The 24,989-nt window shown below is 43.2% G+C and overlaps 1 protein-coding gene and 1 long non-coding RNA gene across 7 annotated transcripts in view; one reads left to right on the top strand and one right to left on the bottom strand.

Annotated features, from left to right (window-relative positions):
* The window catches only part of KLHL29 (kelch like family member 29), a 409,537-nt gene extending 403,055 nt beyond the window's left edge, over positions 1-6,482 (bottom strand). For 5 of the 6 annotated variants that reach the window (XM_075497845.1, XM_075497842.1, XM_075497840.1 and 2 more), the window contains exon 1: positions 6,213-6,482. The gene's annotated coding sequence lies outside the window, so the exon portion shown is untranslated. The remainder of the gene's footprint in view (positions 1-6,212) is intronic. The other variant, XM_075497841.1, reaches the window with a different exon arrangement.
* A 797-nt stretch (positions 6,483-7,279) lies between these two features.
* Positions 7,280-22,191, top strand: LOC142407623 (uncharacterized). Its single transcript, XR_012774987.1, has 4 exons — positions 7,280-7,399; positions 20,317-20,518; positions 20,877-21,106; positions 22,034-22,191. It is a non-coding gene; the product is annotated as an uncharacterized LOC142407623 (long non-coding RNA).
* Positions 22,192-24,989: the final 2,798 nt, after the last annotated feature.

Genomic DNA, 24,989 nt, shown 5'->3' on the forward strand with positions numbered 1-24,989 from the left:
TGTTGCTTAAGTTTAGTTATTCTGTAGCATTTCATATAGCTTCAAAAGCATTTTCCAGACATTTATATATCCGACAACATTTTGTAATATGAAGTGTTCCAATTTGGCATTTTTTCCCACTCTTGGCAAGCAAGAGACAATAAAAATCAAGAGAAAGTTAAAAATGAAGTTTTTTGAAGTATACAATATGTTAGGGATCATTTAACGAATTCAGGTGTTCAAGAAGCCACAAGTCAACCAAAATTTGCAACAGATATATATTTCAAAGCACAGGTAAACACAGCTGCATCCACTTTAAAGTTACTCTATATCATGTGATTATTACAATGAACTTCCTGAACTCTTTCACCTCTCTTCTTTTGATCTGTGGTTTACCTGTGGCTGGAAAAAATGAATGGCATTTAAATTCTTCTCCCTCTAATTAAAGGCAACAGCATGCTTAAGCCTCAGACTGAAAAGAAAAAGTTTTATTTGAGCAGTTACAGCATGCTGCGATCTGCAAATCCACCAGCATCGCACTCGCGGACCAAAAACCAAAACCCTAAAATAAGGTCTGACAAAGCATATCGCAGAGCTGAATTATCTGATTTAAATATTAATTACTCATCAGCATGGACTTCAAGAAGTGTCTGAAGCAAAAGCTCTTAAATCACACTTTAAATCCAGGATTGCTACTGTCCGCATTGTTATGCGGGTCACGGTTATGGGGTGGACTTTTTGGTTTGTTGTTGTTGTTATTTTTGAAAGAAAAAAAAAAAGAGAGTGAAGACTGATAATGAGTGTCTCTCTCAAGGTTCAAAAATATCAAGAGATGTATGAATAAAGTCCAGCTCAACAAATTAGGCCCATCTTGAGTTTGAGACCTCCTACACGACCCCATTGCCTCAAATACCTCTATATGAACTTGAGAGATTCTTCACAGTATCTCTCAACTACGTTGAAAGTCCAAAAACACTCCTACCGCATGCACGCCTAAATTTTTAGTTAATAGCAATATTGCAGAAGAACGGTATCAGTGGCAGATTTTCTTATGAACTGCTGCACTGAATGAGTTCCGGAACATGCCCCTAGAAAGAATCTGGTTTTCTCAAACAAATTGTGTTTTACCCGTATTTATGCAGAGTTTAGTCCTAGAACTGGAGACAAATCCAAGAACCGTACATTTGTGTCTTCCAGTAAGCCTAACCAAACCTAAACAGAAGTCCTAGCATTTAATGTCACATGTCACATAACATATTGTAATGGATGGCACAAAATTAAAAAAAACAAAACCACAAAACACTGCAAAGGGAATGCTGAATTAATTTAAAAAGTCTGGTTTTGTCTGTAGTTCGAGCAGGCTGCTTCAGTGAATCAGTCCTACTATTGCAAGCCAGCACTACAAGCTACCTGAAGTTTAAGGCTACAAAAAACTATGTGTTTTTCTGACGTTAATGCCAATTATACCAAAAAATCCAAGTTGAGGATATTTGAGAACCTAGACCTAAGCATCACTAATGAGAAAAGCAGCACATAAAAATTAAGGAAAACAGTCCCATCTTCCAAATATTCTAATCCACAACATAAAATTGTTTATGGAAGAGTGTGACTGGGAATTCAGTTACTGTCATTTATCAGATGGTCAAGACAGCACAGAGGCAAGGGGCTGCATGAGGACAGCACCAGGAAGGCTTCTCGGGGCGTCTCTTGTACCAGGTCTGCTCAGTTCTGCTTTAACCGTAACAGGTAAGCAGCACATATTCACAACTCGTGAAGCGTGTAGACTTTTAAAAATCTGACAGAAAGGCGTTCCCATAAGAGATTTCTAATCTATTTCCTTTTAATCTTTTTCTTTATAGCTGAGGAAGAGTTCTTTGTACTTCTGGTAACAAAGGAAACATAGAAGTGACAGAAGCATGTCAAAGCTGCTGATGCTTCATACAGCCTCACACTCGGAGTTGCTGTTGGCAGGTTACTTCGAGAAGACAGTCTTCAGCCTTTGCATAGGAGCTCCATCTTCCTACAAGTAACTTTATAAAAGATTTAACTGCATAGAGGGATGCTAAAACTCTTCCCCACACAGGGTAAGCTAACAAAACCAGAACAGAAATTTAAAAAAATGGGACAAAGGGTTAATACAATAATTTCAAGTACCCACGTCAAGGCAACGTTATCTAATTTGTATGTTTATGGGCTTTAGGATATAGGTATTTATACAGTATTTCATCTGTGGAGAGATGAGTACATTAAGAAAGTGATTAGATACACAAACAAATCACAGAATCTAATGATACTGTGTCATATTAAGGTTACTGAATCAGCACACTGCGAGGCCAAATATTGCAAAATGGAAGATCTGGAGGGAAAAAAAAAAAAGCTGAAGGACCAAATAAGTCGCTAACCCATGCTGAGATTTTAGCTAGCTAAGAGCCTCGATTACGGCACAAAGAATTAATGATCTGAAAACGATGTAGACCTCTGCGGCGCACTATGAAGTTGATGCTCTGCAAACAGAGCAGCTTCAGGATCAGGTCTTCAGGTGTCTGGGCTCCCTGGCTCCATAGCCTACAGCAGCAAATCCAAGTGGATCGGTGGCGTTAGTGGACAAGTCACTGCAACAGCCTTTGCAATGCTATGCTCAACCTACAGTTAAAGAAAAGATGCTAAAATAATTAACAAAAATATTAAAGAGACTCCAAAACTTAAAGCGCAGCAACAAACCCTCCGGATCACTTTTAAGATTAAAAAAAAAAAAAAGAAATCCCACAACAGGGATATAATGGAAGAGACGGGGGTTAAACAAGACAGACAGACTGCGATTTCTCTCTCCGTTTATGGATCTAGGGGTACTTTTTCCCCCTACAGCTGTATGTAAGTTTCCACCACAGCACACAGAGGCCCTACATACAGAAGAAGGGGAGGAAAAAAAAAATTAAAAAAAATAACATTTCCCCCCCCTTGATTTTTTTTCTGTGCTTCAGAAGAACTGGGCCCATAGATTTTTTCAGAACTAAATTAAAAGGTCAGGAAAGCAAGTAGGCATGGACAAGACTAAATTGCAGATGAGCAGAGAGAAGCAGAGAAACAGTATTTGGGATGAGCGCCAACGACTGCAATTAGTTAAGGCCCCGATTCTGGTGGCCATTAGCACAGTGCCGAACTGGAGTGACTCCAATGGAAACAACGGCTCGCAACCTGGGAGAAGGACGCATGGGAGCGAAGCAATATTGCTGGCGAGATGAGGGCGGCAAACCTGGGGATAATGAATTCTCCTCACAAACAGGCACTAAAAGTGCTAGCGCCAGATACGGTGCACAGTAAACCCAAAAATCATATCATTTCTAGATCTGTGTCTTCCTCTCCCTTCACTGAGAGGATTTCCCGTCAACATACACACTATATACTTTTTATTATTGTTTGAAGAATAAGAGCAGAAACCCTAGCAGCACGCTAATCTAGAAGAAGAGACAAAACAGAGGTGATTACTTCCTTCCCTCAAGATTTCTGCTTCGAAAAAAACAAGTGAACAAGAACAGGTTTGTTCCAGCACACCACCACTTTTTGTTTCATTTCAGTAAGACTTCAACAAAATCTTATTCACTATGCTGTATATTTAATACATTGGGTACTTGAAGTATGACCATCACTCATTAGAAGTGTAATTAAAAAGTGACAAAACTAGATTCCCCCTCCCCAGCATGCAGAGGAAAACCAGTAACCCTGCCTCTATTTGTAACCATGACAACTATAGAATATTTTATTTCAGTAATATAATTCACACTGAACATTTGCTCATAGGTTTTGTTGTTATGGGAAAGGTTGACACACTGTGCACGCATTTCATAAGCTACCAGAGACAACAAATACAGGAAAGTCAGGCAGTTTTTGAGACCGAGAACCCAGTATGTATTTCAGAGTTCATTTAAGACCCTCTACAGGAAGCTAAATGAACATGAACAAAAATTCATCCAAATTAAGTGTTACTGGTCATTACTTGCAAGACAACTACTTGGTATGACTGGATGTTTTTCGACTTTTAAATAAATCACAATGATACTCTCATATTTTAGAAGAGGTCGTAACTCAAACCCCAAACTTTATTTTTCAATTAAAATACCATATGCATTAATCAGTTTCTATTAAGAAATATCAAAATACATGTTACGGGAAAAGATATCTATATGAAAGTAGGCAATGAAAGACATAGATTACATATGCTGGCTAAGTCTTATTCTGGATGGGTCACTAAATTATTTGCATAGCTCCCATATTTCATCTTAAATTGAAGACAACTTCCATAAATACACACAGTGAGGACAGGTTATAAGAACAAAAAAAAAAAAGCCAAAAACCCTGTACATTATTCAGAGAAGATTAAACAACCTCCTGAGCATAACTAAAGTTTGACACAGATAAATGTCAGTGTAAAATATGGCTGTACTTTATTTTTCTCCACATGGGAAAAAAAAAAAAAATAAAGCCATTAGCAGTTTAAACCAGAATACAACAATAATAAGAGACAGACACACTGTTGCTTTGTTTTGGAGGCAAAAAAATAATAAAAAGAATAAAGCTTGCTAGAATACTATTCCTTCTCACACAGATCATCATATCTATCAAGAAGGATTTAAAGTTTCAGCAGATTGCTAATTATAAGAGACAGTAATACTGTTATCTGCAGTCACCTTAAAGCTACAGTAGTTTGGTTTAAGTACCTCAAAAGGATAGCCCGATAAATGTGTTTAAATCAGTGCAAGAGACTCACACGTGCCTACATGTACACAGACACATACTTGCTCAGTTGGTTTAAAGAATATCAGGAAAAAGAAAGTTTCTTCATTTATCAGGAATATGCTCTATATAATCTTCCATTAAAACAAATAGCAAGCCTGCAGCAAACATGCATGTCTTTTTCCTTCATTGATGGAAAAGTGATTAAATCCCCCTTAATCTAGTTACCAGAACACTGTATTTTTTTCTAAACAGTTTTCACATACAATAAACAAAAGATAAGCAAACAACTACATGACCAGGGCTCCATAATTTTTGGTGGTGATGGGGAAGATAAATCCATCTCCAGCATTCTAGGAATATTTTTGGTTCAATAAATGAAGCCAGAAGGGGAAAGAAAATAAAATAATCTCAGAGACTACGAGCACACACTATTTATGAAGTGTATAAGAAACACCACCATCCATCCCCAGAACTCCCTTCCTCCAGACCCTTCTCCACCCGCCGGGGAGGCAAAGGAATCTGAACCCAAAATCCCGGGGACCACAGACCTGCAGCCTCACACGACAAGGACAGCTAGTCACAGCCACTCAATGTCAAAAAAAAAAAAAAAAGTAGCTTTTCCCTCCCATCCTAAGCGAGACCTTCCAAAAACAGGTACCCAGGGGATGCGCCTCTGTGCTCCTACCGGCACCAGACAGCACTTCGGCTCAAAGATAAGTTAAAAGAAAACATCCCCCCCCCCCCCCCCCAAAAAAAAAAAAAAGCATCAGTACAAAACCCCAGCAAGCAGCCAAACAAAACCTCACACCGGCGAGGGATGCCATACGGCGTGGCAAGGCACGGCGTGGGAAACGCGTACGAAGTGTTTTTTAAAAATATATATATTTAAACAATATTGTGCCGAGAAGTTCCTCGTACACATCACGCGTGGGGAGGGGGAGGAAAAGGGGGGGGGTGGGGGTGGAAATGTATTCCAGGCACAGGGAGACGGCGGGGCTGGCAGAGGCATTTGGGAAGGGAGAGAGGGAGGCAGGCAGGCTGCCTGCCGGGGTGCGCGCCGATCCATTCCCCGGCAGTTTCGGGTGCGGGCCCGAGGATGAGAAGGGGGGATCCTCCCGGACAGCCGCCCCCGGGAGGCGTGGGGCTCCGCGGGGACACCGCCGGCCCCCGGGGCTGAGGGAGGGGGGGTGCGCGGCCGACCCCGCTCCCCGCCGCGGCGCGGAGCGAGCGCCTGAAGTTGTGGGTGCGCGGCGGGGGCGGGGACCTCCACGCCAACATGAAAAAAAAAAAAATCCTGGAAAAAGAGCAAATCATCCTGACAACAACAGTATTACCCGCCGCTGGCTCGGCGCACAGCACCCCCCGGCAGCAGGAGGCACGCAGGAAGTTTTTAATGCGGGCAGCGAGCGCAGGCGCAGGGCAGCCGCCAGCTCGGCGATGCCCGGCACGGCTGGCGGCGGCGGGGAGCTCCGCGGGCGCGCAGCCGCCGCGCCGCTTACCTCCCTCCGCGGGGGCGCAGGCGGCCCTGGGCCGGCAGCGCGGGTGCGCGGCCGCGTCCTCAGGCGGCGGGAGGATGCGCGGCGGCGGGAGGCGGCGGCGGCGGCTTGTGCATTGCAGCCTCCTCCGCTAACGCAGAGCCCCGCGCGGCTGCGGGCGCCGGGAGCCGCGCTGGAGGCCGGGCAGGGGGGCGCGGCGCGGCGGCGGAGGCTGCTGCGGAGCCGCGACCATGCTCCCGTCTGGCCGCCTTCCCCTCACCTACTGCCCGCTTTAGCCGGGGAGGGAGGCGGCCTGGGCGCCGGGGCGAGGGGCGGGCCGGGCCAATCACCGCGGCGGCGGGAGGCGGGGGAGCCCGGCCCGCCCCGCCCCGCACGCCGCGCCGCCACGCCCCGCGGCCGCCCCCGCGGGAGGCTGCCCCGGCCCCGGCCCCGGCCCCGGCCCCGGCCCCGCCGGCCTCGCCGCTGCCGCCGCCGCCGCCGCCCGGGCCCCGCGGGGGCCGCCCCGCCGCGCTCCCCCGGCCCACGCCGCCGCGGCGGGTGCAGGTGCGGGCACGGTGCCTCCGCCCGCGTCCCCGGAGCGCGCAGCTGTGTGCCGAGCGCTCCCCCTCGGTCCGCGGCAAGGACGTGCAGGGGGAGAGCGTGTTGCCGAAAAGGTCACCGGTCTCCCAGCTGTCTTCAAAAGTAGCGTGTAGTTGAAAAGAAATATTACCCCGCTTTATTAAATCATCCCTCTCCGGGGGCGTGATCCAAAGCCTCTTGAAGTCCACGGGAGTCTTTGAATAGGTTGGTACCAGCCTCTCCCGACACCGCTTTTTTGTTATTATTATTTTTCGTATTTATTTTTTTAATATCCGTCGTGCTCGGAGCCACTACAGATTTTACGCGTGGAAATCTGCATCTGTCTCTCCATTCCGTATGATCTTGTCTCCGCGCGTGCTGCTTTGTAGAGATCTTTTTGATGCGCACACAAGCTGCATATGCTGTAGTTGTAAACGTAGAACACTTTGTCTTTTATATTTCCGGTAAGCATAAAAATAAGCTTAATCAAATTCTTTTCTCCTTACTTTGCCAGTTAAAAATGCACCGTGGAGAAATATATGCTCTAACGCGGTGCAAGTGAGGCAGTTGTGCCAAATGACAGCTGAGCAAAGCGAAGGGGAGGGAGGGAAGCGCACAGCCCGCAGAGAGAGGCAAGTGTGCGGTTTTATTGGAAAAGGGACACACGCTGCCCCATGCCTGCGAGGAAGCGGGGTGCAGCGCTAAAAGGGCAATTTCATTTTCTCTCTTCCCAACCTCACAAACAAGTGAAAATACGTTCTTGCAGTGGACTAAAACATTTCTAAAACCAGCCATCATCATTAATATTAGAATGCTTTTAGCAGAATATGGCCTCACTCTGAAACAGGAAGGCTCCATACATTTTTGTTGCTAATATACCGTGGATTAACATTGAAACCTCTAGCCCTGTACATCGCAGTGGAGTGTGAGGGTCAGAAGTTCAGAACAGTTTAAATCTGAATTATTTAGCAAGCGCGCAGACAACACATTTCCAATTTCCACGCAGCTGCTTCGCCCCCCCCCCCCCCCCCCTTAGTTTTCTCCCTTTTAAACACGAGAGTCCCCGTTCGGTGTTATTTGCCCTGGTGCGGTGTTATTTGCCCAGCATATATAGTTGACCCAGAATCCGACGAAGCCGATGAGAAGAAGTCTCAATGGGACTGTTGACCTAACAAGTAGCATGTCAGTCTCCCGGTGGCATTTGAATGTTCTCGCAGCGAATGCTTCGAGACAGGAGAGAGCATAAAGCAGAGATTCTTTGGAATCCTTAATTAGACACAGTGATTTTGGAGTACTGGTTTCTGCCGCTATCCTCTAGTGCCTAGTACTTTGTTTTGTGACCTTGAGGTTAAGGATACCAACCAGCCCTGTTTATTTTTAATAAAATCTTACGGTTATATGAGACAGTTCTAGGTTTTATTTATCTTTAGCATAAGTGCTTCCATCTTATCTGCCTCACAGGTTTATAGTAAGGATTTAGCTAATATTTGGACAGCACTTTTAAGCTATGAAGCTCTATAGGTCTATTATACTGGCCATTTTCTGGGGTTTTCATTTTAGGAAGGTACTTTCATACTCTTTCACTTCAGGAAGATAGAGTTCAAATCTTGACCTTAGTTTTCCCTTCAAATTTTGTTAAATATCTGATTTACAAATGCTGACATAGGGTCAGATTTGATTTCACTTACAGGTAATGAATTTCAAAGAATTTCTTGATCCTCAGTGACTTTATTCTAGATCTAAATCAGTTTAACTCAGAATATGAACCACAATTTTCATGCAGAATAAGCATATGATTACATTAAATACAGTATTCTACATTAATTTTCTTGCTTGGATTTTCTTATTTTAGCAACTTGAGTAATTTAAGAAGGAAGTGCTTCATTTTATTATTTTTTTTTAATTCCTTTTTTTTTTCCTGCTCTGTTTCTGAGAGAAAGGCATCTATAGGTGGGCTTTGTAGAGAGGGGCAGGTGGCTGAAAAATGATTTGGGGGCAATCCTGCTCATGGTTCAGTAGAGTCACAGTGCGCAAGAAGTTGTTTAAAAATTAAGGTTAATACCTGGGTCTGGAGTAATTAATTCCTCTGTGCTCGGCACGCTATTCCTGGCACTGGGAACGATGCGCTGCCACTCACATCCTTTCTCAGCATTCGGAAAATCCTGTCCCCTCATTTAGTCCATGTTTTAAGGGAGGCAAACCTATCTCCAAGTAATAGCGCTGAAAATAAGGATCCTTAAAATGCTGGTGAAACAAAAGATCTGTTTAGAGAAAAAACAAATATTCTGTGGTGAGGGTTTTATTTGGATGGGTGGGTGGGTTTTTTGATAGAATCTGTTACAGGGTTGTACTTGACAGGCTGAGGATTGTTTGTGAGAATCCCGATTTTGGATTAGGCACCTGATAGCCTGCAAGACTTTGGTGGCTGGTAAAGCTTGCTCCACTGAAAGAAGAGATTTCCTCTTTTAGCAATAGATCATTATGTTACAAGGCGTGTATTAGAATGAGAATAATACGACTTCCCCTGTCTTTGCTGATCATATCAAAACTAATGGCATCTTGAATTGTCAGAGCATCGAGTCCATCTTCTGATAAAATATTAGAAGACACACAGATCTATTCATCTTATTGGAGATTTCATTTTAGTCTGCAAAATGTTTGATGGCAATGCTGGTAGATTAGCTGTGGGCATATTGCAGGGACCAACGTAGTAATCGGGTACCAGGGTTTTGCAAAGGGGTTCCCATAAATATTTCCCACTTTCTGGTAACCTTATCTTCTAGGCTTGGACATGCTTCAGGGAGTGAAATTCTTATTTATTTTAAGGGATTTAAAATACAATTCTTTAAGTTGTTACTAAAAATTTCTTACTTTTTGAGGCAGGTTGAGCCATTTCAAAGGTAATGAAATTTCGTCTCCAAAACCGTTGTATGAGATTTTTCTAAGCCATAACCAAAGAAGAATGTCTGCTATCCAAACTTTAACTGCAAGGTTTGCCTCCTGCTTTCAGCTAGGGAAGATCTCCTTAATTACAGGTTTACAACTTGGATACTAATGTCAATGGTTTCATTTTCTACTGGTAATACATACAGTAGAATATCTAGAAAATATGGTAATAGATATTTAGTAGATTTCCAGGGTGTAAGGGTTCTGGAAATGTAAGTGGAGATCAGGAAGATATCTTAGGGTTTTTTTCAATTATCTATTTTTATTTATTTGAAGTGTAAAGACTGTTCGCTGGTACTTTTAGCATTCATCTGTACATATCTCTTACAATTATCCTTAGTGTTTAGCAGAAAGATAATCCCCAAACGAAGCAGGAAGCGACATTTAAAGTAATTTTTAGGCGTGCTGCTTGAGTTAATTGCCAAAATATAAATTTAAGATGGATTAAAACTGCTAAAAACTGCTAACCTCTGGAATTTAGTGAAAAACATCATTGACTTCTGTGGACGCACCACATTTAATGAAACACCTCCTTCCCTGAGCAAATCTTCTCTCTTCTGCGGAGTAACCAAAGCTGGTATCAGGGGTGGGAAGGCAGAGCCAGCAGGTAGAAGGTCCTGTCACTGGGAGACGGTTAGAAAGGGATCCTCTACTTCATGCATCCCAAACCATGCGCACCTCCACGTCGTTTCTATGGTAGTGATCAAGGCAGGCGACTATTCTTGTGGAATGAATCAATCATCAGACAAGAAGGGGAGCATCAGGTGGCCACTGTTTGGTTGATAACCTATAGAGGGAGTAAAATTATTTTACCAAGAGATGAGGAAGATATTAATCTTACGAATATCGGACCATTCTTCTCATATTTTTTCACGAGAGGATTGTATTCTAACTCCCAGACTTTACATATGCCTGAGTTTCTCAGGCATTTAGCTTTTTAATCTGACCACAAACTGTTTGCAGAAACATGCGTGGCTCTGTGGGCAAAGGTTATGAAGTCATTTGCTTGGAAGTGGTGAAATAAAGATTTGTGTGATTTTAGGTGTGTGAGCTGAAACTTCCTTGTCCCTGACTTGGCAAGGGAATGAGAAGCGTCTGATCCTCTAAGAGCAAGTAGTATATTGAGTTGATTTCTCTTAGCTATGACAGAACCATTTGCTAAAACTTCCCCCAGAAGACAGAAGTGGGTTCTGCTGGTGTCGTGATTTTGATTTCTGATGGGCAGTAATAAAAGTAACATCTATTTCACTGCATTGGCGGAGTCTAGAGCTCTATCTTGAATTATGTGAAAATCTCTAATGGTTGGGGATAGCAGAAAAGTCAGGCTTTTGTTGGGACTTTTTGAAAGTTACGAAGTTTGAAAGTTTATGAAGATTTTCTTTAACAACTTTATTTCCAAGTCACCTCTAGTCCCACTCAATCACGAGGAGAGGCATTTTCATTCCATTGAAGCCATTGCATCAGTTGCTTGAGTTTTGTCAAAGTGACTCCACTATGCTGGTTTATGGGGGGGTGGGGTAGGAGGAATTGGACTTTCAGGGTGATTTTGGAGGGTGTTGCGTTGTTTGATTTGTTTGTCTAAAACAGTAACAATATGTTTCCACCTATTCCTCATCATTATACAGGGAAAACGAAAATACATGCCATTTTGAACTGAATGTCTGTATTAAATTGGTTTGACTCCTATTTTCTGCCATCTGTGGCATAAGTAGAACAGAGAGTGAGAACAAAAAATATAAATGACTCAGTCACATTTCCTTAGGGCACATCATGGCCCCCATTCTTGTAAAATAATTCATTTCAGCTCTGAGTGAAACAGTGTTGTGACACCCTGGGCATGGGGAGGAGATGCTGCCATTCTGTCATTTAATAGAGGCACCCAAATTTATGCTATAATCTTTTGGTTAAGCAGCTACACATCATTTTTCTGTGTATTTAGATGGCCTCCAAAACAATCTCAGCACAACGCTGGGATGTAATTCAGCTTAATCAAATACTGAATTTTCCTGTAAATGTTATGTACCTTGTAAGACAGACTGTGGAAAGAACCAGAAGAAGGTTCACAGAGAGGAAACCGAGACAAGTAGGTGCTGCTGAAGCCTCCCAGAAGACCTAGTTGCCACCTGAGTTACTTGCCACTGACTCTACAGGGAACCATATCTAGGCTCTGGAGTGAGATGGAGACAGTGCTACACCCCACAGTCTTTGTTTTCCTTCTCTCCAGAATGATGAGAGCAGGTCCCTTCAGACCCATAGAAACCTTGATAGAGGGAAGCTGATGATACCTGGGGCTTCCCTAGGGATGGATCTGAGGTAGAGCTAGGTGTGCCAGCATACCTTGGAGTCTGGATGCACTCAGAGGTCTCACATACCTATAGACATCTATTTTAGAAGAGCCGATTTACCCCAAAGTTTACCCATGAGGTAGGTGCCTCAGGCGTACAGATGGTCCCTCCAGCATCTTACAGGTGTTAGGGAGTTCATCATCACAACGCCCTGTGAATCACAGAATCATAGAATCATAGAATGGTTTGGGTTGGAAGGGACCTTTACAGGTCATCTAGTCCAACCCCCTGCAAGAGCAGGGACATCTTTAACTAGATCAGGTTGCTCAGAGGCCCATCCAACCTGACCTTGAATGTTTCCAAGGATGGGACCTCCACTACCTCTCTGGGCAACCTGTGCCAGTGCCTCACCACCCTCACTGTAAAAAATTTCTTCCTTAAATCCAGTCTAAATCTGCCCTCCCTTAGTTTAAACCCATTGTTCCTTGTCCTGTCGCAACAGGCCTTGCTAAAATGTCTGTCCCCATCTTTCCTATAGGCCCCCTTTAAGTACTGGAAGGCTGCTATAAGGTCTCCCCGCAGCCTTCTCTTCTCCAGGCTGAACAACCCCAGCTCTCAGCCTGTCCTCGTAGGAGAGGTGCTCCAGCCCTCGGATCATTTCCGTGGCCCTCCTCTGGACCCGCTCCAACAGCTCCATGTCCTTCTTGTGCTGAGGGCTCCAGAGCTGGATGCAGGACTCCAGGTGGGGTCTCACCAGAGCAGAGCAGAGGGGCAGGATCACTCCGAAGGGGTGAGGGGGGTGGCATCATTGCTCTAGCTATAACGAGAAGTTTTCCTCCTGTATACTCGATGCACGGTAAAAGTCAGGTTGAAAACGGTGGTGCTCCCGGTTTTGATTTGGTTAATGCTTTGCACAGACTCTGAACGTTACATAGAACTCTTTTTTAATGGAGTCCTCCAGGAATCAGGTTTTGACTAAAGGCCAAATGTTTTTATCACTGATCAAGGAAATGATACAGAATCAGGTTTATACATGGCACAGGTTAACAGTGAACAAATGGGAGAATAAGTGATAAAGGGGCAAATTATTATTGCTGAGTGACCTGAAGTGCTTAATGAAGAGGTCAAAATAAAAAAAAAAGTTTGAATATTAGCTAGGTGCAAGGCAATATAATAAAGAAAGAAGACGAGGCTACGCCGGGCAGGAGGCTCTCTTTTGGAAAGCAAGGACTTTAAGAAAGATTTAGGATTCTTTTTGGGTAAGCACATCAGAATGAAATCTCACTGTAATTCTGTGGCTAAAAGGCCAATGCAATCCTGAGATGTAAAAAAGAGTAATATCAAGCAGATAAGAGGATTTGATGTTGCCCATGTGCACAACAGTGGCAAGGCTACTGTTAGGAACTGTGTCCAGTTTTGGTGTTCACAGTTCAAAAGCAGTGTGGAAATACTAAGGTAAGTTCAAAGGAAAGGTATGAAAAAGGATTCAGAAAACAAGCGTGACAACATGAGGCATAAGCAGCTCAACTTATTTAGCTCATCAGGGAAGAAGCTGCGAAGTGACTTGGTCACCGCAGGTAGGTACTGACCCATGGAAAAGATATCCAAGAGCGAGTAGCCACTTTATCTACCTGACAAAGGCATTACAGGACCCAGTGGTTACAAGCTTAAGTTAGACAAATCCACCCTCAAAAGACACCATTTTCTATCCCACAGAGCCCTAAATAATAAAACTGTTTGTCCTGTAAAAGCTGTCACAGGTAGGGATGTTTAAGAGGACGTTAAATATGTATTTTTAAATACACGCTTTCATCCGCTTTGTGGAAAAATCTGTACATCTTTCTGTGCATGTGTGAGTGGGAGCTTTGTCAGGAGCTTGGTGGCAGTTCCTTGTCTCGCAGTCTGAGAACCTGTTATTCCTCCTGTTAGTCAGTCCCTCGTGAGGCTGCGGGGACCGGCACTGCCGGTGTTGCTCTCAGCATCCTCGTAACGCTTGCAGTTTGGAAAGAGAATAATTATTATCAAATAATCATTCTCTTGTTTCGTGGCTTTGGTGAGGTCTTGCAGACTGTCAGGAAGGATTTATTTTTTCTCTTGGAAGAAATTGGCCACATATATCTTGGTTATTTGGGAGTTGTTTCATTTTTCTGCATTCCCCTGGAGCACCGGAGATGAAGGGGTGGCCTTGGATGGCTTTTTGCCAGTGTTCTGCACTGGTGCAAACCCACCCTTCCCCAGCCATAGGTGCCTGGGTGCTGTGTTTTGCTTTCATATTTACGTTCATACTAATTCCAATAGTTAAATTGGTTAGGACTTTTGCCTCATGTCAGATTGGCAGGGATCTTGAAGGTTACACATCTTCTCCAGTACATCAGGCTCAATGTGCACACTAGGATCATCTAGATGTTTCTCATTTAGTCCATTTGTTCTTTCGCAGAGGTCTGGGACATTAGCGACAGGTTCTTTTCCTTTTATACATAAATCTATTCTCCCAAGGACTAAACTGCTGTGATTTAATTTTTAGGTTTAAAATAGGGATAAAACATATTGCTTTGAGATATATCAGAGATCAGGCTCTCAGCTCTGTTTTTAAATTCTGTGAAACTTTCTATAAATGGTTTGCATAGTCAATAAAGATATGATTAACAATATAGTGATGAATATTCTGCACAAAATTTTGGCATTTGGAAATTCAGAGGCTTTTGTATCCAAAAGGAGTGATGTGATGATCTATCTGCCTTCTTTCATTGGACAGTCTATAGAACTTCCCCTGCTAATTCTTGCAGGGAACGTAAATCTTACGGATGAGCTAATGAGAACATTTACAAACAAACAAATGCAAACACCCAAATCTTGATTGTCTTATAGTATTTCCTGGAGAATCTATTGCATTCCTTTCTCCGTTATTTGGAGTAATAATTAGCCAGGTTGATTTTCATAATGTTCTCCAGGACTAATCACAGCCCCGTGAGCATAGACTAAAATCCTGGCACTGGCCGAGCTGTATGAGGGTTTGGTTATGAATAACCCTATTCAGTTATATCCCTTGTGCAGAGCACAGGTTAGTAAGCTGGGGTATGTACACAGCTACACACATGTAAATAGTGAGAACAGTGCCAGGAAAGTAGAATTCCTCAGTATTTAGGAGAGAAAAACATGAGCAAGAGGATTTTTTTTTTCTCCTGCCCATCCCTTTTGAAGCTTTGTTTCACGGTAGCCAGAGGGAGAAAAAAACACATTATATGAGTAAATTGGCTGGAGAATGTAACCAGGGCCCCAGTAAACACTACGAATGAAAACCCATACCAGTGTGTATTCAAGCAAGTATGCGCAAAGATGGTGTTTTCTGCAAGCACTCTCTTGGAGGAAAATGCTGTTCTGTAACTAAATAACTGGGAAGAAGTCGGGGTTTGGCTGAACTGCCTTGTGTTTAGATTTTCACCGACGTTACCCGATTTCCCCCTTTCGTTCCCCTTCCCTGCTGCCCCAGCATAATTTGTGTGGTAGTACCTGATAGTCTGAATAATTCAGCTGAAATCTGAGATCCCTGATGACCAAAACCAATTTTCAAATGATCAGATTCAGACTGTACGATTTTGGAGTGATAGACTTGGGATATTTTAAATTCTATTCTGTCAAGGAATGATTAGGACATTAATTTGGGCCATATTAGTACATCTCCCCTGTGCTAATGGGAGGATAGGCCCCCTTTCATGTTTAATCTAAAGAGGGATTGATGACTGGCGAGGTCTCACATAGGGATGCCTGCCACGGAAATAAATGACGAGCTCAGTGAGTGAAAATGTTTAGGCTGCACTCTCTAAATGTGGATTCCGAAGTGTGCCTGTGCCGAAGGCAATGAAAGCCCTTAGGTGGCGGCTCTGTAGATTTTTCTTATTGTGGGCAAAAATGAGGATTTTTTTTATTATTTGTTAGCCCAAGGCTTCTTTCTTGAAGTTGCTACCAATTGTTGATGCTGATTTCACGTTTCATACCCAGCCAAGCCATGTTCAAGAAGCAGAAAACTGACCTCAGAGATGACATAACCACTGGAGGCAGAGGAAAACGGCAGCTCCGCCGCTGTCTGACGGTGAAAGAAAAGGGCACCTTTCCTCAGAGTTTGCCAGCAACTTTTACTTGATGTGTGAGATTAGTACTTCGGTGTTAGAAGAACAGTAAAGTACCTTTGAATTAGAACAGGCTAGAAAAGTTGCCTAATGTGCTTTTTTTACTCTATTACTTTTAACCCACCACTGCAAAATTCCTCCTACCTGTAACGAGTAATTTAATTTGGAAAGGCAAATAAGAGCTCATTAGCTGATGCACTGCTACAAAGTAAGTGAGCAGATTTTATGCCTAGGGACAGACTTTTACAACCATTTTGAAATGGCACTATACAATGCAATAAATCCTGTAGCCTTTTCAGAGAGGAAGAGGAGAATACCCTCCTTCCATTACTTGGATGCAAGTTTTCTTCACCTTAAAACCCTTTGTATTTGAATATTGGGGAAATGGATGCATTCCAGGGGATCGCACCAAGTAAGTTAAGCATGCGAGTGTTCCCAAAAACTAGTCCTACCTGTTGTGTTTTCCATTACCTTCGCTGTGTATTGTGGCTGGGCAGAATCACCACATCTGAGAGTTCTCCATCATACTCCTCAAAGAAGAGGCAGGAATATTTCTGCAAAGTATATTTCTTTGTATCTCGTGCTATGCCTGGGTATTTTGGGAGATGTTAAGTTTCCTTCTGTCTCAAAAAGATGGTTTGTTACTAGTCTCACTAGAGAGTGTTTAATATAGAACTGTCTTTTTACTTCTCTAATAATAGGTGCTTTTCTACAAGGACTTTGCCTTTTATGTTACTTATCTTAATGATTTTCAGAAGTCATCTTAATAATTTTTGTGAACACCCACCGTAGTTTCTGGCAATGCGTGCGTGTAGATGTAAAGCCCAGGCAGAGAACGCTCCACCGCCTGGTAACCACAGTTCAGGGCTTTTAGTATTTTACAGCATCAGGCCTGTATATATCATGGCTAAAAATTTTCAGTGCTCAAAGGATAGATCTGCAAGGTATTCAGAGGCTCAGCAATCATATTAGTGTCTTTTAAAAGTTGCCTTTAATTTAAGTTTTGATTTAGTAATGCATAAGGTATTCAAACTCCAGTGAGTTATCACTCATTGGCGGTGGCTGAAATTCTTGCAGTTTCCACCTTCAGCGGCTGTTTTATGGTTACCCCAGAACCACGTGAGCGAAGCAGATTTATGACTTGTGAAACAAATATTAGCACAGAACACATCAGTCACTCGGTGCAGCTTGGAACATGTTTTCTCCCCGTTGGGAAACCAGACAGGTATCATCACGGGGGTGACTCTGCTCACGAGTGTCGTCCCCTTGGCTTGAATGGAGAGTTTTGTATGTGAGCAGGTGTTTGCTGGCTGGGGCCCAAGGAGGAACCTCTGGGAACCCTTTATTTCACGGAGTACCGTGCTTGTAGGCTTGCAGACCCTCACTCAGCGTTAAGAAATAACCATAATAACCTCTCATATTCCTGGAAACTGAGCGTGTTTGGCTGCTCTGTCAGGCATCATGATTGGCAGGGTTTCCAGGCGTGTGACAGCATCACCTCTGGACTTAGGGCCAGCGCAGGCAAATAGCAGGCGCCGGCTTCAAAACAGCCCCAGGGAGTTGTTCTGCTCACGATTTGTGCTGGACAACTTCTCCATACAGGCCATTCACAAAACCGAGCGCTCTGAATGCTAAAAGTTTATGTGGGCTCAGAAAGTGCTGGGATGAATTTCCCACGGAAAAACATCTCTGGAGAGCTGCTGAACACAGAGGCACCAGCACCGGCTTAAGAAATCACAGAATCACAGAATCGTATAGGTTGGAAAAGACCTTTAAGATCATCGACTCCAACCGTAAACCTAACACTGCCAAGACCACCACTACCAAATCCCTTAGCTGGAGTCAGGGAACACGTTGTAGCGAGGTATTGCCGAGTAACCTCCCTGTTTTATGTTCTTCCCTAGACATCCTCCCTTGGGACATGCCAGGTAGGGTACAGATGGACTTCTGGTTTTAGATTGTAATTGTAGACCTGGGAAAAGCTTTTGGTGTTTGGACTCTTCTGGGGAAAACGTAACTCTCCAACCATGTTGTGGATGCCCCCTCCCTGGAAGTGTTCAAGGCCAGGTTGGATGGGGCTTTGAGCAACCTGATCTAGCGAAAGATGTCCCTGACCATGGCAGGGGGGTTGGAACTAGATGATCTTCAAGGTCCCCTCCAACCCAAACCATTTTATGATTCTATGATTCTATAACCTTTCTGCCTGCATCCCGCAAGGACATCGCAGGCTGTCTGGAAGTGCAGCGGAGGCAGCAGGGATGCAGACACTGCAGCCACGGCAGCAAGAGACGCTGGGGACTGAGGGTTGTTCCCAGCTGGGATGCTTGGCAGCTCTACAAAAAGAAGTTTCATCAAGACAACTTGTTTTTCTGGGCAAGGACTACCACCACCCCTAAACACATCTCATTAATTCTCCATAGGAGAGATGGCCCCTCCAGAAAGAGGGGCTGAAATGATGTTCCAGATCCCTTCTTGCACAAAGTGTGACTTTTCTAGAGGGTTTGAAGCATAAGAAAGTGAGGCTTAATTCCACCTATATAAGGCTGTCAAATCTTATTCCAGAAAAACCAATGGGGAACATGTTGAGTCTCATCCTTCCTTTAAGGTCAAACCTTCACTGTGCTTTCTTTTAACTATGGAAAAAATTCCTCCAGTTTATTTCCATTTCTGTAGGAAACTCAGCATATGAATAACGTGCCTCAATTACTGTGGAAATGCAGCTAGGGACATACTAGAATAACTGCTTTGAATGTGATTTGATTGGAGATACACAATGATTCCAGTTTAAAAAGACAACTTTAGCACAGTTGGTGAAGAAAAAAAGGAAATCACCTACTTTGATATTTGTTCTGTGTCAAAATCTTATTTCCATTCTTTTCTGCCCCTCCATGGCTTCTTCCCTTGCACCTTTGTATCACACCATTCCCAAATAATCCCCACCGCTTTCAAAAACTGTTTAAAAACGGGAATGCTCAACTCGCTATTGAATTGCGGACTCACAATTTGATGCTGAATCTGGAGGCCTTAACAGAGATAAAATTTGTATTGACCCTAGGCTCTTTGATGGCATATGGCAAATGTCACCTGAGTTATTAACAGCCAAACAGAATAATGGGCTCCGTTTAGTATTTGAGGAAGCCTTTACCAATGAATTGGAGGAGATTTCTTCCTAATCCCAGATGCCGATTAGTTTATATTCCAATGCACACAGTTTGCTAACCTTTATGATTTTTATACTAGTTGGAATGAGTGCAGAAGCTGTTACTCAGTGTGTAAATGGCTAATCGTTTTAGAAATTTAAGATTAGAAATGTACATTAAGAGTGTTGAATTTAAATGTAATCCTCTGTTCACTCACCAGTGCAGACTGTTTCAGGATATTTGTTATTATGCTGAAAACATTTTCGTCTCTCTTGGAAATGGCATTTATATTTCCTATTCCTGTGCACCAATGACTGTTTTAAAGAGCAATATCTTGTTAGGCACTAGGGATAAAAAATAATCCTTGCATCCTGGGGAGCTGGGACTCCTTCGTGTCAGAAACCCTCAGCCAGAAACACGCACGTGCTTTACTTGACTTCCAGGAGTAATCCCTTGGTCTTCAGCTACTCCTGTGAAGTTAGGCATGCGGGTTAGCGTGTCCGGGGCTGGAGTCCCAAAACTAATCGCTTCCAGCCTCTGCGTTTCTCAGGGTAGCGGCACTGGCAAAGGCAAGGTAGTAACGGAGATGCTCTCTCGGACATGAAGCAGAGGGAAGAGGAAACATTTTGACATTAGGGTCAGTGAAAACTACTGTGTTATCTTGTCCTTGTGAGTTACATTCATTATTTATCACGACTCCAAATCAAACAGGCTCATCATTGTCTTTCCTTTTAACACAGCCCTTCCCTCCCTGCCCAGTGTCACTCCTGCAAACTGGATGAGCTGCGACCCTGAGCTGTGCAGTTGTTCACTCAAACCTTCATTTTTTTTTCATTCATTTTCATTTGTCAAGCTGGATACATTTCCATAAGATGGGGGTGTTCCTCTCTAGGAAAAAAAGAAAAAAATATCATACATTAAATGGTGCCAATTCCTAAATGTCCAGCGTGCTTTCTGCCAGCTCACAGTAATAGATTGATAATAGATTGATATTGATATATAATAATTGATAGATACTGATAAAAATGTTTTACAAACCACTGCCTTTCAGTGCAGAATATTCCAATGGTGATCTCATGCCACCGGTGCCCACACAAGAGGACAGTGAGAAGGTCAGCTGTGAAATATGTGATCAATTCCAGCGCAGACAGTGAACGCTGCAGACCTGTATCGGGTCCCTGAGCTCTAAGAGGTCTTCTGAGCACGGACGGTGGGACGGCGGTTGCGAGGGAGGAACTTCACGTGTGTCCCAGGTGCGTGTGTTGCCCTCCCGGCAGCGTCCCGCGCACCGGTGCTGTCTGCGCCGGGGAAGGGGCGGCAGCAGGAGCCTGCAGGTTCGCTGCTTGTATGGAGTAAAAAGACGTATCTCCTCTTAGAGCAGCTTTACGAACCAGCCTGTCCCCACCCCTGTAATACTCTAATCACTCTTCAGTAACGAGATCAATTGCTACTCTTTGTGAACGGTCTCCCTGCCCCTAAAACATCAGGTACGGTGCAGTTGCAGGATGGCAAAACATCTGCCTGGCAATTTAATGTAATGCCCATAAATTGCTTAGAAGCACACCCTGCTTTGTCTTTTACAGGTTTGAATGACCTTTATTTTTGTTTAAGGAATGAGTCACTTTTCCTAAGGGCACGTCAGGATTTACAGCACAAGCCCGCAGCGCCCGTGCCAGGGTGCCGTGGAAGGATGGTCTCCCATCTGTGTCCTGTCTGTGTTTCCCGGGGTACGTGAGGGGTGCGAGGGGAGAACCCCAAGGACAGCCCTTCATCTGCAGAACCCTGCGGTGGATGGGAACGAGACGGACGGATGGGTGAGCAGGTCAGCAGGGATCCCTTAGGTAAGCTACGTGTTTGCAGTCAGTTCTACACATTGTATAATTGCATCCGATATAGAGAGTATTTTCACCGTCATTCTTCTTTGAACCCACCACACATGCGACCCTACCATGTGAGGTAGAAACAGACTTGTTCTTACTCTGAACAGCAGGATGTGAAATGCTTTTGTGATCTCCTTTCCATAACGGACAAATGCCCTGCATAGATTTCAGCAGCTTGTGATTCCTTCAAAGTAGTCTACTGGGGAAAAAAAAAAAAAAGACAGACCTGCTGGAGATACTGAATTATAAAATATTTTAAAATGAGAGAATTAATTAAAATGAGTGTTTAAAAAAAATTAGAGATGTCTGGATGCTTTCAAGATTTTTTCTGTTGGATTCCAGAGAATCCAGAGGGAATAATTTGGCAGAAAATCATATTCACTAAACGATAACCAAATGTTGGGTTACTACATTTAAGGAAAGCCAGATGTAATCCAAACCAAAATGTGGCCTGATCCAAATTACCTGAATAACCTAGCCTACCTCAGTTGTACTACCACTTACAATAAAAGTTTTGACTGCTGGGAAATTCTCTTAGGTGCAAATATTTTTTTGAATAAGAATAAGAGCGGAAAGGTTTCAAAGTTACGCAGGTACTGAAGTCTCTAATTAAATAATTCCTATCTAAGTCAAAGATGAAGGATCCAATAACTGTAATGGTATATAAAGCTGCTGAAAAGTGTTTTAAATATATGCACCTATAAAGCTTCATAGCTGGATTTCTAGCCTGGCCTTCTTCTGTACTCCAATAAATCCTTCTCTTTCTTATATGTTATCCCATCTTACATCTGTCACAGAGCACTGGGCTGAGAGGCAGGCGCTGGGATCCTCCCTATAGACACAGGCAATAAAAGCGCTAATATCCAACCTTTTTTTTTTTTTTTTAAGGCTCCAAAGTCACAGAAATGTGGAGTTGGAAGTCTGGTGACTGACGAGTAAGTGGGCAGAAAGAATGTGTATGCCTCCAAAGATTATATATTTGCAAATACTTTCCTGGCTCTATTGGTAGTTTAGAATTTAAACTAGTCACATATTTATTTGCTATTGAAAACAAATTTTGACAGAAAAAATACGTTTTGAAATAAATGGGAAAGTGTCTGCTTTTGTCAAAAACTTTCTTTTTTTTGCAGTTTTCAGCATTGACTGACTTGGAAAATTTTCCAGTCCCTTTCCTTCAGAACATTGTTATGATGAAGACTATATAAAAATTGAAAGTATATACTAAAAGACAGAGGTTTTCTTTTCCTTTGGTATTTTTCATCTACTGCAATATCTGGTATATCTCGATTCCTTTGAAGTCAATGGGAGCCTTTCATTGATTCTAATGGCAGCTGGATCAGACCTTTAGTGAAAAGCAATGTACAAAGGCACCGTGCTAACTTCAGACTAGAAGGAAATCCTTTTAGGCGGGTAGCACCTAATGGCAGCCCGGGCTTTGCCGGGGGAGCATGATGCCTGGTGCACTATTTGTTTCCCGTTTCAGTGCTGGGCTATATGCAACCGACCTTTTACTGCCTAGACCCTGCTTATTTGGGATAGAAGATAGAAAAGGCTATTTTTCAGAGCGACTTGAGAATGAGTCTTGAAATAAAGTAGATGCAGGAGACTAGTAGAGTTACAGTGAGGGCGGCTGTATGGGGAAAGGCTGCCTATAATTGAGAAAGCTTTACCACATTTGATTCTGGGAAGGGTGTTCTTTCAATGTGGTGTGTTTTGATAAGCGGTATGAGAATTTTTAAAGTCAATAACTTGGTTTATAAACTTCAGCTCAGCTGGACTTAATCCTGCAGCTAGCAAATCCACAGACCAAGTAGCCCAGCTGTGTCCTCATTTGTTAAGATCTTAAACCCAAGAAGACGTCTGGGATGCTGAATTTTTTTTTTTCCTTACACGTTTATAAAAAGCCTAATAAAGGCAGATAGGAATAAGATGTGCAGCACACCCGGCTCTTTCAGTAGCAAAAGAGGGAGAGGAAAGAGATGCATTTAAATTATCTTTGGGCTGGCCCAAATTTGGGACCTGTGTCTGTAAACCTTATCTCTGCCTCAGGGAAAATACTTAGAGCAATTAGGCTGATTCAAGGAAGCACATACAGCACATGCCTAAGGCTTCTTGTCTTAGGTGTATTTTCCTAAACTGGGGTACTTTACTGATTTGAAGCCTGTGCCACACCATTGTATTTTGTAGAGTGAGAGCCTCACCCTGTTACTCCTGAGCAAAATCTTTGGGGATAAATCCCAGGGCTTGTATGGTTCTCTGTTAAATGAAACTGTGCAAATTTGAGCGTGCACACAGCCCATAACAGGGCTGGGATTGTAATGAAGATTTCTCCTTGAAGGAGTGAAAAATGATCAATAATTTAAAATATTTTATATTACTGTCTATAGTGTTAATGAATATTATAGATTATTTTCTATATTATATTAATAAATGCAATATTCACTAAAGAAAGAGCCTCAACATGGGCGTGTTCAAGAAAGTCATATATAGCATGGCTGTAACTTTTTTTAAAAAGCCATCCATTATTTGTAACACCTTTTAAAACTGTTTATTTCTTTATATTTAGCAATTGCTGGTATTTCCTTCTCTCCTTTTCTTTCCAGCTGAGCTTGATTTTAATATGGCTTTTTTTGTTTACTTCAACACAGATGGCAAGACGTATAAGGACGCTTATATATAGAGCGTACTCTTGTTCCCTGTGAAATCCATATGAATTTTGGCCACTGACTACAACGAGTGCAGAAGTGGGCCTGGCGTAAGAGATTGCAGTGTTAGATTGTTTTGCTTGTAAGAGGGAGGCTGAATGCAGATATTTATGATTACAGAGAACATAAATAAAACCGGAGCAGCCATTTCTTTTTTTTTCCCCCCTCTGTTTTCCCAAGGGGAAGAGAAAATAAGTGTGTTTCATTGAAGTAGGTTGCATATAAATTTTAAGTCAATAGAAGGAAATATTTCCTCATGCCGCGCTGTAGACAGGCTGTTAAGATCACTGCTGCTGTGGGTCATAGACCCAAAGTAGTTTTCAAAAGTATTCAGTAATCTGGGGGCCTGTGGTCACAAATAGTCAGATCTCAGACTGAAGAGCACTGAATAATTCCTGTGGCAGAAGTACAGTGTTTCTTCACTTTCAGGAGGGACATCACACACTTCTCCTTCATGAACCTAGGATGAAACCTGGCTCCCAGACAGGTCACAGATTCCCTTCCTCTCCATGGGATAACAGTTTCATGCCCAGAAGTTGCCAGTGCGGGTCAGAGCACTACTAGCATAGGACTACTATTTGCTAGTATTCTGATTTGCTCGGAAGGAAGCACCAGAACACGATAAACCAGGCAGTTGTGGAAGCACCGTTGTGATGGCTTGGGCAATCTGTCTATGGCTGATTTAGGATTTCTGTCTGAAGCTGCAAAGATGACCCCATGAACTTCTCCAGTAGACAAGCAATTAGCTATTTGCTGACTAAACATACTTCCACCAGACTAGGGACAATAATTATTAAGCATTAATGACTGCAAACCAGGTGCAGATGGGAGTTTGGCGAGCTGAAACTCTCCAAAGGCAGGACAAAAACTACAGTCCTGGCTGAGCTCTTGGAGTATGCCACTGGAGTGAGTCAACAAGAGCTGTGCAGAGCCTGGGTGGAAAGGTGTTCTGGCCAACTTGGCCAATAATCTCTTTTGGCCAACTTGACCAAAGGTTGGCTTAAACAGCTTAAATAGGCGGCTGTTGCTCATCTCCTCCAGCTCATGCAGAGTGCTGTGGGTTAGGGTATATTCACATGAGGGGTGAGGCAGGCAGAGCTGCCCAGACAAGGCTGATGGGGGGTGATGGAGCAAGCTGG

Source organism: Mycteria americana, chromosome 3, assembly GCF_035582795.1.
Source record: "Mycteria americana isolate JAX WOST 10 ecotype Jacksonville Zoo and Gardens chromosome 3, USCA_MyAme_1.0, whole genome shotgun sequence".
In the NCBI taxonomy this organism is placed as follows: domain Eukaryota; kingdom Metazoa; phylum Chordata; class Aves; order Ciconiiformes; family Ciconiidae; genus Mycteria; species Mycteria americana.